This window comes from Lactuca sativa, chromosome 2 (genome assembly GCF_002870075.4).
Source record: "Lactuca sativa cultivar Salinas chromosome 2, Lsat_Salinas_v11, whole genome shotgun sequence".
NCBI classification, from domain to species: Eukaryota; Viridiplantae; Streptophyta; class Magnoliopsida; order Asterales; family Asteraceae; genus Lactuca; species Lactuca sativa.
In genome coordinates, this window is record NC_056624.2 from 21,277,448 (window position 1) to 21,297,635 (window position 20,188).

The following is a 20,188-nucleotide window of genomic DNA, read 5'->3' on the forward strand; positions in this document are numbered from 1 at the left end:
AAGTGCAGGTCCACGCTTCTGACATCCGTAGGCTGGATGGAATTCAGGACCATGCCCAACTCCAATCTGAGGCATTTCAGGCACAGATGATTGCAGCCCTAGCCAAGTTAAGGGAGCAACAAGCCGCTTTTGATAGGCGTCTAATGGAATTGAAGCAATCAGATGCGGAGTCAAGCTCCAAGCGCAACTTGCGTCGCAAATAGTGCTTGCCAGGATTTCAAATTTTGTTATAAATTAGGACTTCGGATAAGAATATAATTTTCTTTAAAACTTTCTGTAATCGGAGACCTTTAGAAAGGTCAAAAAGTTTTGTCTAAACTCGGATGTAACACAACTATATGTTTAATATATATAGGACATATCTCTTTCTTGTTTTAATTATGTGTAGTCCGTTCAATTCATAAGTACATCTATTCAAACGTTATTTATGAATCAAGCTCAAAACCCTGTGTTGGCCAAACCAAATTCTTAATCTATTAAAGGAAGTTAACTCAATATCATTCAACTCGCAACCACCGAAACTTATAATATCTCATTTTCCTTTTGGCAGCGCAATGCCTCCTCGTAGATCAGCACGTACAAACGCAACCCCACCACCACCTCCACCACTACCATATGATCCGGCAATGGTCCAGGCTGCTATCACAGCAGCAGTAGCAGCAGCCCTCTCTCAAATAAACTCCAATGCAAATGGAGGTACAGGAAGCAGCACGAATCATCCCAATTGTGGTACCGGCCAGGGACATGTAAGGGAATGTACTTACAAGGAGTTCTCCAACTCAAAACCAAAGACTTTTAATGGCAGTGGAGGAGTCATTGCACTAACGCAATGGTTCGAAAAGACCGAAACAGTCTTCGAGATCTGTTCGTGCCAAGAAACAAGCAAGGTTAAGTTCGCTGCTTGCACTTTCATAGATCGAGCCCTCACTTGGTGGAAAAGCCATGTGAATTCAGTGACGCTCACTGTCGCTAACGCCATGAGTTGGGAAGAACTGAAGGTTCTACTACTGGAAGAATACTGCCCAAGGGGCGAAGTGCAAAAGCTTGAGCAGGAGCTCTGGAATTTGAAAATGGTTGGATCTGATCTAGTCTCCTACACAACTAGGTTCAACGATCTCGCTGCTTTGTGCCCTACCATGGTCAACCCAGAATGAAAGAAGGTCGAAAGGTACATTTGGGGGTTGTCACCCCAGATTCAAGGGCAGGTCCTAAATTCCAACCCTATCACCTACAACAGCGCTAAACGCCTGGCTCAACGCCTCATCGACCACGGAGTGAAGCAGAGTACCATTGCAGCAACCGCAAATCCGCCTAGGGAGGCTCAGGGCCAGAGTAAGCCCTGGAACAAGAGGAGGGGACAAACCCTCCAGGAGAACCCCAAGAAACAACAAGTGGTAGCGACCCACACTATTACTGTACCTACCAACTCTGCCCCCACAAGTTCATACAATGGAAAACTACCGAAATGTAACTAGTGCAACTTCCACCACCACGGTCTCTGCCGTGATCTTCAATGCACCATGTGCAATAAGAAGGGTCATACAGCCCGCTATTGCAAAGATCTAACCCAACAATCCGCCCCCACTGCTAATACCGGAATAAGCCGCGCCTGCTTTGAGTGCGGAGGCACAGGGCACTACCGCAGGGACTGCCCGAAGGCAAACAACAGGAATACCGGCAGAAGGGGCCGAGTTTTCGCAATGGGACAAGATGAGGCCATTGCGGACCCTACTGTTGTTACGGGTACGTTTCTTCTCGATAACTCGTATGCATGCATTTTGTTTGATAGTGGAGTGGAAAGGAGTTTTGTGAGTCACGAATTTAAAGGCATGCTAAAACCAATACCACAATCATTAAGTGAACCATTCATAGTAGAAATGGCCAACGGGAAAACCGAAGGCACTAAGGAGATATATTTAAACTGCATCCTAACTCTAAACGATAATCTCTTTCAAATCAACCTCATGCCAGTCTCGATTAAGAGTTTCGATGTCATCATTGGCATGGATTGGCTGAGTTTACATCGTGCGGACATTTTATGTTACGATAAGGCCGTTCGCCTTAATCTGCCAACCGGCAAAACCATCCTTGTCTTGGGCGACAAACCTAGTACCACTCTTAGTATCATCTCCAGTATCCAAGCTCAGAAGTAACTACGCAAGGAGTGTCACGCATTTTTATCACATGTTGTAGATGTGAAACGCGAAGTCCAGGACGTCAAGGAGGTGCCCGACGTATGCGATTTTCCCGACGTGTTTCCCGAGGACCTTCCAGGAATACCACCCGCAAGACAAGTCGAATTCAGAATCGATCTGGTTCCCGGAGCTACCCTAGTAGCCAAAGCACCCTATCGATTAGCCTCGGTAGAGATGCAGGAGCTATCCAGCCAACTGAATGAACTACTTGGAAAAGGATTCATCAGGCCGAGCTTCTCGCCATGGGGAGCACCCGTGTTGTTCGTGAAAAAGAAATATGGATCATTCAGGATGTGCATCGACTACTGAGAACTCAAAAAACTTACCATCAAGAACTGATACCCCCTACCTCGAATCGACGACTTATTCGATCAACTCCAAGGAGCCAACTACTTCTCCAAGATCGATCTAAGGTCGGGATATCACCAGCTGCAAGTCCTAGAGAGTGATGTTCCCAAGACGGCCTTCCGAACGAGATACGGACATTATGAGTTCGTAGTGATGCCGTTCAGACTAACCAATGCCCCGGCCGTATTCATGGATCTAATGAATCGGGTATGTCGTCCATTCTTGGATAAATTTTTGATAGTATTCATAGACGATATACTCATTTATTCAAAGAATAAAGAGGAACATAGTCAACACCTGAGACAAGTCTTAGAGACGTTACGAACTGAGAGACTTTATGCAAAATTCTCAAAATGTGAATTTTGGATTAGAAAGGTGGACTTCCTCAGTCACGTGGTCAGCAAGGAAGGAATCCATGTGGACCCCTCAAAGATCAAGGCTATAGAAAACTGGTCTGCACCAACCACACCAACCGAAATTCGCCATTTTCTAGGTCTTGCTGGTTATTATCGAAGGTTCATCCAGAATTTCTCCAGCATCGCAAAGCCTCTTACCGCTTTAACCCAGAAAGGTGTGGCCTACAACTGGGGAGAAAAGCAAGATGCTGCATTTCAGACTTTGAAACAAGCCCTCTGCAGTGCACCTATCCTTTCTCTTCCGGAAGGGACCGAAGATTTTGTGGTGTATTGCGACGCTTCGAAGCAAGGGCTGGGTTGTGTGCTAATGCAGAGGGGAAAGGTTATTGCATATGCCTCACGACAACTGAAAACGCATGAGGTCAATTACACCACTCATGACTTAGAACTTGGAGCAGTGGTCTTCGCTCTTAAAATCTGGAGGCACTACCTTTACGGTACCAAGTGCATTGTCTTTACAGACCACAAGAGTCTCCAACACATCTTCGACCAGAAGGAGTTAAACATGAGACAACGACGTTGGGTCGAATTGCTCAACGACTACGAATGTGAGATTCGCTATCATCCGGGAAAGGCAAACGGCGTAGCCGATGCCCTTAGTCGAAAGGAGTACTCTGGCCGAAGAGTGAAGTCATTAGCCATGTGGATCCATTCGCACCTGTCAGCGCATGTCAAGGAAGCTCAAATAGAGGCCTTGAAACCCAAAAACGTGACAGGTGATGCCCTTAGGGGAATGGACAAGAACTTAGAAATCAAGAGTGACGGAGCACGCTACCTCATGAACCGGATCTGGACACCCAAGTTTGGTGGGTTTAGAGAGGTAGTTATGAGCGAGGCACACAGGACCCCATACTCCGTACACCCGGGGTCAGACAAGATGTATCTAGATCTCAAACAACTCTACTGGTGGCCAAACATGAAAGCGGAGATTGCTACTTATGTGAGCAAGTGTTTAACCTGCGCCAAAATAAAAATAGAACACCAGAAACCCTCAGGTCTACTCCAACAACCTGAAATACCTGAGTGGAAATGGGAGCAGATTTCCATGGACTTCATAACCAAACTGCCCAAAACTCAGAGTGGCCAAGATACTATTTGGGTAATCGCCGACAGATTAACCAAGTCAGCCCATTTCTTACCGATCAAGGAAACTGATAGGATGGAAAAACTATCAAGAACCTACATTCGGGAGATCGTACGACTTCATGGAGTACCGATGTCCATCATCTCAGATAGAGACAGCAGGTTCACTTCCAGATTCTGGCAATCATTGCAAAAATCCATGGGAACAAGGTTGGACATGAGTACAGCATACCACCCACAAACTGACGGACAGAGTGAGAGGACGATCCAAACCTTAGAAGACATGTTGCGATCATGTGTAATCGGCTTTGGTAAGGCATGGGATGTTCACTTACCTTTGGTCGAGTTCTCTTATAACAATAGTTACCATACTAGTATCAAGACCGCTCCATTCGAAGCCCTTTACGGCCGTAAGTGCAGATCACCTCTGTACTGGACGGAATTGGGCGACACGCAAATGGCAAAAGGTCTAGTCCCTAATAGCACCCTCACTGGTCCGGAGATCATCAAAGAAACGACTGAAAAGATCGTGCAAATACGAGAACGACTGAAGTCCTCAAGGGATAGGCAAAAGAGCTATGCCGACAAGAGACGTAAACCCTTGGAATTCCAGATTGGCGACCGTGTACTACTAAAGGTCTCACCCTGGAAGGGCATGATACGCTTTGGAAAGCGTGGAAAGCTAAATCCTAGATACATTGGACCCTTCGAAATCATTTCGAGAGTTGGTCCAATGGCCTACAAACTCCAACTTCCAATTGAGCTTAACAAGGTACATCCAGTATTCCACGTATCGAACCTGAAAAAGTGCTTGTCCGACGAAACACTTGTAATTCCACTCGATGAAATCGAGCTAAATGAAAATCTTAACTTTGTGGAAGAACCCGTCGAAATCATGGATAGGGAAGTTAAACGAACTAAACAGAGTCGCATTCCAATAGTAAAGGTTCGATGGAATGCTAAGAGAGGACCCGAGTTCACATGGGAACGGGAAGACCAAATGCAACAGAAGTATCCACACCTCTTCCTCAGTCCCTAAGACTTCTATTTGTATTAAAATTTCAAGACGAAATTCCCTCTAACGGGGGGATGATGTAACAACCCGATATTTCAACTCTTTGTAATGACCTAAAGAGTCAAGTATTGTAACCACATTGGGGTAATAAAATTTACTTTGATAATAAATTGCCCAAAAGGTATCTATTTAAATTCCTATTATGTTTAATATCATTAAACCGGGATCATACTTAAAAAGAATGCCCAAACCCGGCTTCGTATATTGAAGTTAAGATTTTTCCAAGTCCGGCTTAACAGCAGACGGCTAAAATCTCGAATCGGAGATCGAACGACTTTTGGGTGGAATAACCTAAACGAGAATCGAAGGTCTCGACAATGGTATTTCAGCGGTAAAAAGTCTGGCAAAAACCGACGTCAGATAAAGAAGTTATGAATTTTTAAAGAAATTCCTTAAACACGACGATTTATAAAATAAATAATAAAAATAATTTTGGAATTTGCCAACGGAATCTAAACGAAAGTGTTAGATCTTAGTCTCACCTACGTGTGGATATAAAGAACGTCGAAAACGGAGTTCGTATGAAGAAGATATGATTATTTTGAAGTTTATTAAATAAATTATATATAAATTTATATCAAAATTCGGTAATATCCGGGTTACGCGCTGCGTACCCTCGTACGCCCAGCGTACCCGAAGGCCTTGGTCTCGGTCCGTCCACGTCGCCCCTATGCGAAGCTATCCGACCCGCCGTCCCATCCGACCCGCCGCCCCATTCGACCCGCCGTCCCATCTGAAGCCGAGGCAGTCGAGGACTCAGTCATGCATGACGTACGAGTAAGCGCTGCATACGAGCGTATGCCCTGCGTACCGAGGCCTCTCAGCCCCTATAAAAGGGATGCGAGGGTCTCCGGAAAAATTGCTCATTTCTTCTCACTTCTCTTGCGTTTTACCTCGTTTTCCGTGCCCGTTCAAACCCGAAGCCCTGGTCATTTTTGCTCAAGTCCCGAAGGTCGATTTTACTCCCGAGAATCCCGAGAATCTCGAGAAAAATCTGCTTCCCGAGACGAAACTCTGCCCGGTTTTCCATATCGCTATCTTCAAACTTCCAAGTGAGTTCATACCCCTACAAACACTCTTTAAATACATTTTTAAATGCTTTCTATACTCTTTAAGGGGGGGAATACAAGCAAACATACGTTTATTATTGTTTATTTCATAGAATTTCACTTTACTCGTTTTTATCAAATGAATCACTTGTGATTTAGTACTACTATGTGAAAACTCTTGTTATACTTTGCATGCAATAGATTTATGCAAAGTATTTAGTAATTCCAAAGTAATCTTCGTTGCTAAACCGTTTTATACATTCTAAAAACTTATGATTTGTGCTTTGTCAAACATTGTGAAAAAGGATAGACTTTGCATACAAAACTACTACTTTAATACAGACTTAGTTGAGAATCCATGAGACGTGTACATCTTCAAACACTGCCTTTTTGATAAAAGGTATCGCTACAAGTCCTGTCTATAACAAGAGTCTCCCGTTCGGAGAACGTGTCAAATGTGTATAGATCTATACGGGAAGTCATGATCCCGCGCCCTGACTGTTAGCTACAGTCCGTCCTTTGGGGTGACAGTTGTCATAACGCTACGACGCCTGAAGAACGTCGCTACAGGCATATTATGTTTAGTATGGTTATAAAACTCATCGGATATACAATTATTATGGTATTATGCTTTTATGAACGAGTAGCTATTAAAACTATTCTTCATCTAACAAGTGCGATCTTCGTATAGCTTTATTATATAAAACTATGCCACAACTTTTAAGCACGTCGGTTGCTTGCGATTTTCAGTCTTAGAGACTGCCATTTATGTTAGGAAAATAAGGGTTTTTCCTGCATCTAAAACAAACAACTAATAGGAAAATAAGGGATTTTCTTGGTGCAACTATTTACAACTTATAACACGAACATTCATATGCATTTCATAATTTTATAAGAAAATAAGGGTTTTTCTTGGAAAGCATAACAAATCATATCTCAACTATTAGGGAAAAATATGGGATTTTCTGGATCTAATACATTCATTTTCAACCCAACGAATCATAACTCTTTTCATTTGAAAATACCGCGTTTTCTGGAAAACATACATGAACTTTCAAATGGCGTACATTTTCTCAAAACACTACTTATGAACTCACCAACTTAATTGTTGACACTTTTTCTTTGAAATAACTTGTATTCTCAGGGAACCGCTAAGCAGGTTTGGAAATCAACTTTTGAGGATTAACGTGCTGACGTTAATTACTTCTTTTGAAAGATGTTTATGTATTTATCTTTTGAACATGTAACGAATACAATTATGTAAACATTTTGGAAACCTTAATATGTATGGTGGTGTGTACTTTCCTTTCTATGAACTGTTATGATACTAAATATGACGTCCTCCGCCCCCGAACGTTTCCGCCGTTTTGGTTTGGGGGTGTGACAGCCTTACTTAAGTCCCATTAAATTATGCTAGTTCAATTGCTTGCTCTTGGACGGCCCATTATTATCCCAATCATCTAGGCCCAATAGAAAGGCCCAACTTAAGGCCCTAGTGAAATTAGTGTTTTATTTAACATGATGATTAGGGTTAAGTTTCCTACTTAGCCCATTAAGGACTTAATCCACTAAGGACTTAATCCATTAAGTCCAATATTCCTTAGATTAATCTTTGCCAATGATTATTATTTAATATTTCAAGCTATTAAATAATTCTCGTGTATATGTCCCGATTAATTCTCAAATTTGGGATTTATTGGCATTAGGGTTTTCCAACCCAAATACTAGCCCATTTATCATTTTTTTAGGCTTGTAGGTCAATTGGGGCTTTATTATGCCTATTAGGCCCACTAGAATATCATTAAGCCCATTAGGGTTTTCACTAAGCCCATTAAGCTTTATTGAGCCGATTAGGGCTTCTTTGGGCCCATTAGGGTTTCAAGCACCCCAAACGAGTCAACAGAATGAGGCAAGGCACACCGCACCCGACACAGCGGCCGGTGGTGGCAGCCACCACCATACGTTGGTGGTTAGGGTTTCTTTTATTATTCAAATTTTTTATGTTACAATTTACAATGCTAATCCGATTAACACACGCACACATACTAATATAATTAAAGCACACACACACAACCACCCTTGTGGTGGCCGGTGGCGGTAAACCTGGTGGCAGCCACCACCTCACGGTGGTGGTTGTGGGCTTTTCTGGCCAACTAGACATCCACACAACACCCTCTCGCTGTAGCAATGAACACAAACGCACCAACATACACATACATGGTGGCATCATTGACGGATTGTGGTGACAGCCGCCACCACGAGGTGGTGGCGGCGGTTCTCTTGATTTCTGAGCTTCCATACGCAAACACGATCTAAAACATACTCCCCTTCGTGAAACGACCCACACACCCCTGCCTTGAATAGATGTGACAACGAGCTCAGAAAACGTAACCGCGACCAACCATCTCGGCGACGGGCAACAGCCGGAGGCGACAGCAAGCAGAGCAAGAAAAACACTCTCCCGCTCCCCCCAAGTAACACGATGGCGACTTACAACTCATACGATGATGATGTAGTGGTTCTTCCCGGTCTTCGGCGGAACTCTCGGTGACTCACGTCATTGCCGGCAGCGAGTCTTGATGGTGGCGGTTCCATGGCATGGCGGTGGGTGGCGACCTCAATGATCGGAGATGTGAGAGTAAGAGGGGTGGCGGCGTCGGAGAGAGAGGGAGTCATAAGGTTGGGGGCTGCATCATTTAGGGTTAGGGTTCGCATGGGTGGAGTAGGGTTACGAGTTTAACACCCGATCACACAACTTTGTGATCAACTAACATTTTTGGTCCCTCTAATCCGATTTCTTTTCAATTTATATCCATTAATTACCAAACGTACCCTTGCTTCTAAAATTCTTCTCAAAACAACTTTGTAACTTACTAAACAACTCTCCACTATTAAAATTCTTCACAAATTAATCCGAGAATTACATTTATTAATTTATTTAAATAAATGGGGCATTACAACTCTCCCCCACTTAAATTAGATTTTGTCCTCGAAATCATTCTTTACCATCTCTTATACGCCAAACCACTTTATTAACATGGTCACCATCCTGGGCACACCCTAGCCTTCTTAGGGTACCTGTGACGAATCATCACAAATCCCTAACATCTGCAGGCAAACTAATCCCTCGCAACAAGATCACATCCCTCAACTGACTACTCAGATCCCGATAACTCAAGGTTCCCACTATAAAACAGGGTCACAGACCCAATTATACTTGCAGACCACTAATACTTAGCCAAGGCACAGATACTCTCGCTGTGAGTGACTTGTCACTCCCCAAATCATCTAGTTATTCCATCCGCACTCACAAATTGAAGCACAAATGATAACAATGCCTAAATATTGAAACCGCTCGAACACTGAACTGCCTGAAGCAGTATGTTGTATGCTGCTACATAGTTGCTTCCTAAAATCTATCGAGACCTCCCTGGTCTCAATTCATCTGTCAGTTGTTTGAGATACCGGGTTCCGGCCCGATTGCGGAGCCAATGGATCCTCACATAGTCGTCTCACACGACTCCTGAACAAGATCCTTCTCTGGAACCAATTGTCACTAGTTATCATGCCACTATGATTCTAACAACCTTCCAATCCAACCGATCGGGTCCCTACGTCGAATCCTGACGCCATCAAACCCATGCTAAAAGTGATTGTTACCTAACCGATGGTAGCCTTATATCACAAGCAATCTTATACGTTCCATTACTTCCCTGATCACATAACTGTAGTGGCACTCCAACAGTCTTATCACTAGCTCAACCTGATATAATCCTTATGGGTAATTTCAAAATCCAATATGTGGATTTCCATGTCCTCAGAGTTGCACCAGAACTGGTGTGTACTACTGTTCCTTTCACAAACTATGAACATGCTCATGCTATCTACCAATCTGGTGGATGCTACGGCTACACCCGCAGTCTTACAAATTTCCATACTATCTGATCACTAGTGAATGCTACGGCTACCCCCGCAGTCTTACAACACTTTCCAAACTGGTCGAACATGCACTGAACTTGAGTCCTAACTGGAGATCTAACCTGGTTCCCAAAACCTGCTATCTGATGCCAAGGAATAACATGAACCAAACGTTGGAACGTTTCCTAAACTTCCAACTCACTTAATCCTCAACCTAGACAACCACCTGATCGCCTTTCCCCCTGACGAGGATGCGAAACTCATCCTAGTTTCACACCTACTTCTGCTCCTGGGAACCTGCTCAATTCTCCCCCAATTAGCTTCGACTAAGTCTTCATGGTACGCGAGAATTGAAGGAATCCGAATCCTTCTCGCTTCCTAATATCCCACTGATGACACCCTATGCTTACTAATGCTAGCGATCGATCACCGGTTACATCCTAAGATCGCCCATCTTTTGAAATCTTGAACAGTACTCATGAAATCTATTCTAGTCTAACACCTCAATCCACTTCCCATGCTGACAACCAGAGGCCTTAATCTTCACTCTGGCTGATGAATCCTCATTCTCACTTTCATTCTCGTAGCATTATTGAACTCTAACTGAGCACAATTGTAGTGACATAAAAACATGGTTTTGCATGCGGAATTAAAGCTTCCACAATTGAACATGGTGATTTGGGTGTTTAAGAGATGTATTGGTTGTATATGGTGTTACAAAAAGGATCTAGATCTAGACTACATAAATAACACACACTTACATACTCGCTTCTACATCTCTCAACACCACCTCTACAAGTGGTATGAACCCACTATTTATAGAGGTGTTTACATGTCTCTCTCTCACTCTCTATCTCTCATGTGTCACAAGGCTAATACTCCACATGCAAGTGGGTTTTTCAAAAGTTAAACATTACAAAGTCATTCATGGAAAACTTTGTACCCCAACATTCTCCCCCTCAAAGTTAGGAATGAATGACCCACTTCAATTCTTCCAAAGTCAAGCAACTATGCAGTTCGAGCCTCAAAGGTGACACATGTCGAAACAAACTTCAATCTTCAATTCTTCCATGACTCTTCAATTTGGGCTCTAGGATGTGAGACCATACAATCCGAGCAACAACGAATGATTAACTCCAAATAATCACCCTAAAGTTGCGCATAAAAACACCCCAAAAATCTTCAATACAACCAAACCCATTTCGAATACATCACTTCCGAAATTCTAATTGCATCATCTCGTAAGCTACAAAAATTCAAGATCACTTCAGTCTTCAAATTCGCGTAATATGAAAAATTCAAGTTCGAATTTCCATATAAAACTTCTCCCCCTTTTTATAATCGAAATTTGATTATAAAACTCCAAGGAAAAAAAACGTGCTCTATTTGGAATTTTTCATGTCAAAACTCCTCCTTAACATGTAGCATAAACTTTGTGCTTCAATCCGGAAAACCCAAAAAAATAATCAATTTTTATTGTCGTTCACGGATCGCCTTTGACAAAATTTCTCAAAAATGGGTAGAGATTGTCAATTTCAAAATTATGCAGTGACCTGGTGCACCCAAAACAGCAAAATATGCAAAACTCTCCCCCTTTTCAAATATGGGTAAAAAGCGTCAATTTGCACAAACTGCAGGGGCCTGAAATGCACAATCTTCAATTTTCAGCAAAAACAGTCCTTTTTCGAATTTGGGTGCAAACTGCCAAAAATTCGAAGTCTCAAGGACCATCTTCGAAAATTATCCCCTTTTTCACCAAACATGCGAAGAATCCCCAAAATATTCGAAGCTCCAAAAAAAATTTCGAATTTGGGTGAAAAGTGTCAAACATTCGAAACTTCAGAAAATATTCGAATTTGGGTGAAAAGTGTCAAATATTCGAAACTTGAGTGAATTGATGAGGTTTGCCAAACATTCGAAATTTCAGGGGCTGAATTCGAAAAGTTTGCATTTTGATCAAAACGTTCGAAGCCTTTAGCCAAACATTCGAAGCATTGCCCTAACATTCGAAGTTAGACCGTTTGTGTCACTTTGATAAAAGATCTGGGACCCAATTCGAAAATATTTGTTTTCTTCTCCAATTCACCAATTCACCCTTCCTTTGTTTTCTTATAAACGCTTCGTACGAAAATCTCAGCTACCAAACACATGAAATTTTTTTTTTTCACCCAAACGCACGAATTTTTGATTTTCTCTCCTCTTCCCAATTTTTTTTTCCAAACACACGAATGCGAAGCGTTCGAAGACTCTGAATGTACAGTAACCTCATAATCGTCCCTCTGAATCAACTTTGTTCACTTCGTACATTCAACCCAAAAAAAATTCTTCGTCGTTACAATTCTTCCCCAAATCATCGATTCCAAATTCATCGACATTAACTTCTCAGTTCAAAACGAAATCATCCATGGATATGAAAGTGACTTCGTCTGTTCATCCTTACAAATTCCATTCGATTTTGTCGATGTCGACTCCAAATCAAAAATCTTCGCTTTTCTTCAACAACAACTAGACATCAAACATTTTCCAATCTTTTCTTCAACAATCGATTTTAACCCAAAACAGTCGACTATTGATAACCCAAACTTCAAACATCGACTCCAAAATCGATCATACGTCCCAACTCCAAAATCAACAGATTGCTTTAACAAATCATCGACTCTAATCATGTGAAGTCTTCGATCATTCATTCACAGCAAAACACAGTCGATCATTTTTCTTTCGTTCTATCATCACCCATCGACTCCAAACATTCGAACAGTACGCCCCAATTCCAAAATCGACTTTTCGCACATCGATTCCAAATAACAATTCTTCGAACATCGATCGTTAACCCTTCGAATCTATCAACCCAAACTTATCAATCAATTTCACACCCTTCGATTCTCCAAGCATCGATAGTATAGTTCATCTCCAAACTAACGAAATTGAAACTCAGTCGATATTTGTTCATCTTTGACTCATTATCACCCCAATCAAAAATCAATTTCAACCGATGATCAACAAATCTTTGACTTCAACCATTCGAAATTAAACTCAAAATAAGCTTGATTTCAACATTCACAGTCTCCGTTCAACTCATATCAACTAATTTCAACCTCCAATTCAACGAATCAAAATATAAAAACCGAGATTGACTTTTTTTGAGTTTGACTTTTCGTAATCAAAGATCGACAAACACCAAATTGATAATTCTCACAACAAGTTTGAGATCAAAACAAGATTGTTTCAACTGTTCATCATATGCTCTTCACAAAATTTCAAAGTTCTTGTTCAGTATTCATCAAAATCAAAGAACTGATTTGACGATTTCTATACTTCAATCGGAACAAGATCGGTTTTGAAATAGAACAGATAACATAAACTCGATTCACAAGTTCTGATTAACAAGGACTTCTAATCGATTATTCAAAAAATTTAAAGAGAAATCAAAACTCAAGAACGTCCTTCACAATAAAAATCAAGAACGTACAACTCCTTTATGCATACGATGAAGAACAGACGTTCCAAATTGATTTAATCAGCTTTTGGGCTCCACTATTAATGAAATCAGATCACGGAAAAGAATATGTGGACTCAAAATTATCGGATTCAAATAAACATATGGGCCAACAAAAAATACATGAACAGTAATGGATCATATGAATGTGAAACATACGAGTTTTGGGCTTCAAAATGAATCGATGAACTGTAACAATTATTATTTTGATTTTGGGTCAAATTTTGAATCGAAGAACCAATTAAAATTCGAGAATCAAATCGAACAAATGAATATGAGATTGGATTGGGCTTTGATCAAAAAAAATTATTGGATCACAACAATTGGGTTTTTCAAAGAAAATTTGATCCAACGAGTCAAATGATCATGAATCAAAAATGCAACGCACGATTCAAATATTACGAGAGATCATAGAGAGAGACTCACCAAAATTGCTCAAATTGCGACAAGAATTGCCAAACTGGGAATCGTTCTTCAAATATCACCTTGATCTTGAAGACCCGCTCTAATACAAACGTTCGAAGACTCCAAATACAAACTTCGACTATTACAACAATTCGACCCTAACAATCTTCAGTTTGTAAGCAGAGCTATGGAGTACAGCAAAACTCTTCGAACTTCAGTGTACCATGAAATTATTTTCTTCAATTCCTTCTTGTCTCCTTCATTGTTCTTTTTGCAGTGGTTCATACGAACAATCAAATTCGTATACTGAGATGTAGAATATCTCTTCACTTCACAAGCTTGAAACAATAACCTCTTCGCTTTACCAGCCTTATCTTTTCCAGCAAAAACTATACCAAATGGCTTTAAACATATTTCCCCATCAGCATACTTCTTTAACTCAGTCTGAGTCAACGAAACAGCCATTGGAACTTTAACTTCCATCCCCTTCGCAGTAGCCAGCTCTACATCAGTCAGTGCAAGGCACTCATAGTAATTCTCAATGAAAATTTTGATGTGAGTAACTCCATGTTTGAATTCCTCTAGATCAGATTTTTGCAGATAAGAAAAAGATTTGTCTTTTAAGAGCAATGCAACTTGTATAAGATCATAAAAGTTCATCAGAGGAAAATCTGCAATGGTGAATTCGTGTGTTTTTCCATCCGCTCTCGCCACAATATATTTGATGTTTTGGATTTTGTTTTCAAAAATAACATCCTTTTTTATGCTTATAACCTTCTTAATCTTTATCAAGGACCAAACATCCTCAGGAGCTTTGCCAAGAACTGCATGAAATCGAATCTTCATATGGGTTCCTTCATCCTTTTCTTTGAAATTCCCTTCTTTTTGTCATTGATTAGGTGGAAAGTAATCGTATCAGAAGCTTTGTTGTATGTGGCTGTAGATCCTACTTGAGAAAGCCATGATACCAGAACAGAAAAGGAATTGAACATCGCTTTGGATAAAACAGAGTGTTTTAAAGAAACAATAAGCATCTTGAATTCCTCAGGACATTGAAAAATTGCACCTTCCACATAATAATTTGTAGATTGAATCTTCATAACTAGTGTAGAGGAAATGTCTTCAGTAGAAGGATCAACATGAGCAGCAGCAGCCATGATTACGGTTTGAAGAAGATGAAGAACAAAGAATTTGGGAATTTTTGAGTTTGATCGCGTAATCGTATAAAACATTCTTGAACTCCCTTTTATAAGTAACCCTGATTGATTTGAATTTGAAGCGGGATGCATTTAATGAGATCCGACGTGGCACCTTGAAAATCGGACCATTACTACGAAAAGTTAGCCATGCATCAAAAAGCAGCTGTCACATCACCTAGAAAATCGGGCAGAATACCATACGTCACGGATACACAGCATGTCAGTATCCCCTTTATTGAATTGTAACCGTTAGAACCCTTCGAATGGAGGCAAGGCTCTTTCACTTTTGGGATGAAAAGCGAAGTCATATGCCAGATGTTTGAAATCATCAGCCTGAATTGGTATTACTCAAAACCTCAAGGATTTCGTGAATGCAGTGTACCAAAGAAAGTTAGACAAGATACAATTCAAAAAAAAAAATTTGGAATGTGGTGATGTCAAAAATGCAATTTGACACGAAGGCAGTTAAACCCCGGGCAAAGGTTGCTTCGTTAATCATCAAGAGAGATGATCAACAGCTTGTGTATGTTCCCGTGAATTACAATCAAATACTTTTTGATAAGTATCAAAGGGCTTCTTTTAAAAGTGATTCTTGGGTTGGTTTAAAATTTTGTTACATGTCAACCTAAACATAAGGTGATAAATTGTAACAGAAATTACTTGTATGACCAGTGTAGTCAGTGACAAGTCAGCTTTGAAAATGTTTATCATGACCAGGACATTCGAATGTAACTCACACGGAAGTCATATTCATGGAAAAAAAATTGATGTACTGGATCTTGTTGGGTAACAAACACCGTGGGTTTCGAATGTTTGATCAAGACCACGCATGCGAATTGAATATGATTTGGAGTTTCGAACTTTGGTACTGAAACAAAAGTTTCGTCAATATCTGGAACAATGTTCCCCGTCAATTCCTTAAGTTGGAAGATGTTTGGGTTTCACCTTCATCACGGACTCATGATGTCAGATCATTAACACAGAATTTTTGTATATCTAAGTCTCGATGGGTTTGATCAGAGACCTTTCGGACATACGTCTTTGTGTGTGATCGTGTAAGAATGTTTAGATGAAAAAGATTGGTATAAGACACGAAATGTACCTCTGTTATGATTTGGACCAAACAGTCAACTCTTTACTCATATGAGAAGAGTCAGGTAGCTCAAGAGACTAATGTGAATACAAGCATGATTAGGAAGAAAGCTTCGTAGGAAGAGTTCATTAAGGCTTTCGTACACACACATTGAGTCATGGAGGCTTTGGTCGACATGCAGCAGCATCCTTCTAGGGACATCCTAACTAGTTCAAATAATGTAAAACATATTGATTCATACGAAAAAAAAATGTTTACCTGACCCTTATACTGCTTGCTTTGTCCTCTCTGAATCATCACCATAATCTGCAATAAAATTCTAAAAAAAAAATTAAAAAATAAAAATATTTTTGTAGTTTTTGAGTTTTTCGAAAATAAAGACATAACAAAATAAAATCTTTTTGGATTTTTGGATTTTCGACAATAAAAACAAAACAAAAGAAAATCTTTTTGGATTTTCGAAAATAAAAACAAAACAAAAGAAAATGTTTTTGTTTTTTTGATTTTTTTTTTTTGAAAAAAAAATGAATTTGTTGCAAACAGACGAATAGTTGGCATTCCATGAAGAGTAACAAATGTACGAATTAGAAGCGTTGACTATGAACAGTAACCATTGACTCAACGCTGGAGATCAGTGACAAACATGCGAATTCGAAGCGGTCGAAGCGTTGACTATGAACAGTAACCGCTGAATGCTGAATGACTTTGTGTTATCGTTTATTCAGCGCCTCTGAATCATTCTTTTTCGCCCATCATTCTGCTTTTTCACATGGAACAGAAGTGCCATCGATCATTCCAAGGCCTTCGATTATTCGCATAAATGACTTTTCATCTAATGCTTTTGTGAAAATATCAGCTAAATGGTCAGTTGTTTTCACGAAATGTACTTCAATGTTTCCATCCTCCACGTCATCTTTAATGAAATGATAACGAAGAGTTATGTGTTTAGTCTTCGAATGCTGCACAGGATTATGACAAATTCTTATTACACTTTGAGAATCACAATATAATGGAATCTTTTTCATATTAATTGCATAATCACGCAATTGGCTTTGGATCCAAATTATTTGTGAAGTGCAAGCAACAACAGCCACATATTCTGCTTCAGTTGTGGAAATGGGCACACACGTTTGCTTCTTCGACTGCCAGCTGACTAATATGCCATCAAGAAATTGACATCCACTACAAGAAATTGACATCCGCTACTTGTGCTTTTTCGATCAAGATTGCAACCACCCAAGTCTGCATCTGAGTATGCTTGAACAAAGAATCCAGTTTTCAAAGGATACCACAATCCTAACGAAGTTGTTCCTTTAAGGTAACGAAAAATATTCTTCACAGCAGTGAGATGTGGTTTGCATGGATTAGACTGATAACTAGCACAATTACACACAGAAAACATGATATCAGGTCTACTGGCTGTAAGATAAATTAACGAACCAATCATGCTCCTATACAACGTTATATCAACAGCAGGTTTGTCTAACGATGGTGTTAGCTTTATGCCAGTTGCCATTGGTACACGAAGCTTTGTGCTATTCATCAATCCAAACTTTTCTAACAGATTTTTCGTATATTTTTCCTGATTGATGAAAATCCCTTCTCTGTTTTGACAAATATTCAATCCAAGGAAATTATTGATTTTTCCCATCATGCTCATCTCAAACTTGCTTTTCATCAAATCTTCAAATTCTCTAGACAAAGCAGGGTCAGTCGAGCCAAAAATAATATCATCAACATAAATTTGAACAAGCATAAGATGATTCCCTACTTTCTTTCAAAATAATGTAGGATCAACAGATCCTTGTTTAAATTGAGATTGTTTCAAAAATGATGTTAGAGTTACATACCATGCTCGTGGTGCTTGTTTCAGACCATAAACTGCCTTATCTAAAATATAAACACGATTAGGATATTCTTTGTTAATAAAACCTGGGGGTTGTTCGACATAAACTGTTTCTTCAAGCTCTCCATTTAAAAATGCACACTTCACGTCCATTTGATAAACATCAAAGTCATTGTGAGCTGCATAAGCCAAAAATATTCGAACCGCCTCGAGTCTTGCGACAGGGGCAAATGTTTCTTCATAATCGATTCCCTTTTGTTGTGAATATCCTTTTACAACAAGCCTGGCTTTATTTCGAACAATGTTTCCATCTTTGTCGGTTTTGTTTTTGAAAATCCATTTTAACCCGACAATCGAAACATTTTCAGGTTTAGGAATTAATCTCCAAACCTTGTTTCGTTCGAATTCAGACAACTCTGATTGCATTGCAACAACCCAATTTGAGTTTTCCATTGCATTCTTAATTGTTTTTGGTTCAATTTTAGAGATGAAAACATTAAACATGCAAAATTCTTGATGAGTATTCAATACCTCATTCTTTGCACGAATTTGAGCTCTTGTCATTACTCCCTCTTGTGGATTCCCAATCACTTGATCCTTCGGTTGGTCTCTTGTCCATTTTTCCATGGGTGGATATGTTGGATCAAAGTCCAAAAGTGCATCTTCGAATATTTCATCATATTCTGAACCTGCATTCGAACATGCATCATCAACATTATGCTCCCCCTCAACAATAAGCTCCCCCTCAACTACATGGTCCCCCTCAATTTCAACATTCAATTGGTATTTCTCCCCCTCGAAAGAATGCTCTTCATCATTCAAAGTATTCGAATCCAATTGCTCCCCCTCCAGTAGACTATCTTGTATAGTTTCCTCTTCTTGAGGAGTCGATGGAGAATCATCAGTAAGTTTCGAAAATTCTGGTATGTTATTATCAGGAGCATGAACTTCAGCATCAGTTGCATGATCTGAAATTCCAAAAATCAAATCATATTTAGTATCATTCATTTGTATAGATTCAGTTTCATCGTGATTTTCTTGTAAAATTGGATTATTCGAAAATCTATGTTCATTTGATTTAACATAATAATCATCGAATGTGAGATTAAACGTTTCTCTCACTTTTTGTGTTCGTTTATTTAGCACTTGATATGCCACTGAATTGTGCGAATATCCAAGAAAAATCCCTTAATCAGCTTTTGATTGAAATTTCGAAAGATGATCCTTGAGATTCATAATAAAGCACCTACATCCGAAAACATGAAAGAACTTCACATTAGGATTTCGATTATTCAGAATTTCGTATGGTGTAATATTAAATCTACGATGAATGAATGATCTGTTTTGAGTAAAACATGCAGTTAAATAGCTTCAGCACACATATATTGAGGGAAATTCGCATATGCCAACATGGTTCTTGCCGCTTCGCATAATGAGCGATTTCTTCGTTCTACAACACCATTTTGCTGTGGTGTGTATGGAGATGAAAAATTATGCGAAATTCATTCGTCCACCAAAAAGGAATCAAGAATTTTGTTTTTGAATTCAGTTCCATGATCACTCTTGATTTTTCGAACAGGCTTTTTCAACGTGGTTTCCATCTTTTTGATAAAATCAATCATAATTTGTGCAACTTCGGATTTGAGCCTGAGAAAGTAAACCCACGTGAATCTCGAAAAATCATCAACAATAACTAAAATGTACTTTTTATTGTTGAGAGTTGAAACAGTTGAAGGACCACACAAATCGATATGTAATAACTCCAGAGGTGCTACAATCTTCAAATCAATTGTGATTGGATGACTTTGTTTATGTTGCTTGCCAACTTCACAAGCTGTACATAAAGAATCATTATCAAATTTAAGTACAGGTAAACCTCTTACCAGATCTTGTACCACAAGTTTGTTTATGTTTCGAAAGTTGAGATGTGAAAGTCTTCGATGCCATAACCAGCTCAAATCAGATGTAGCTTTCGAAAGAAGACAGACAGTTGGTTTGCCTACAATTGGATTGATGTCCAAAGTGAACATGTCACCTTTCCTTTTAGATTTCAGTAATATTTCGT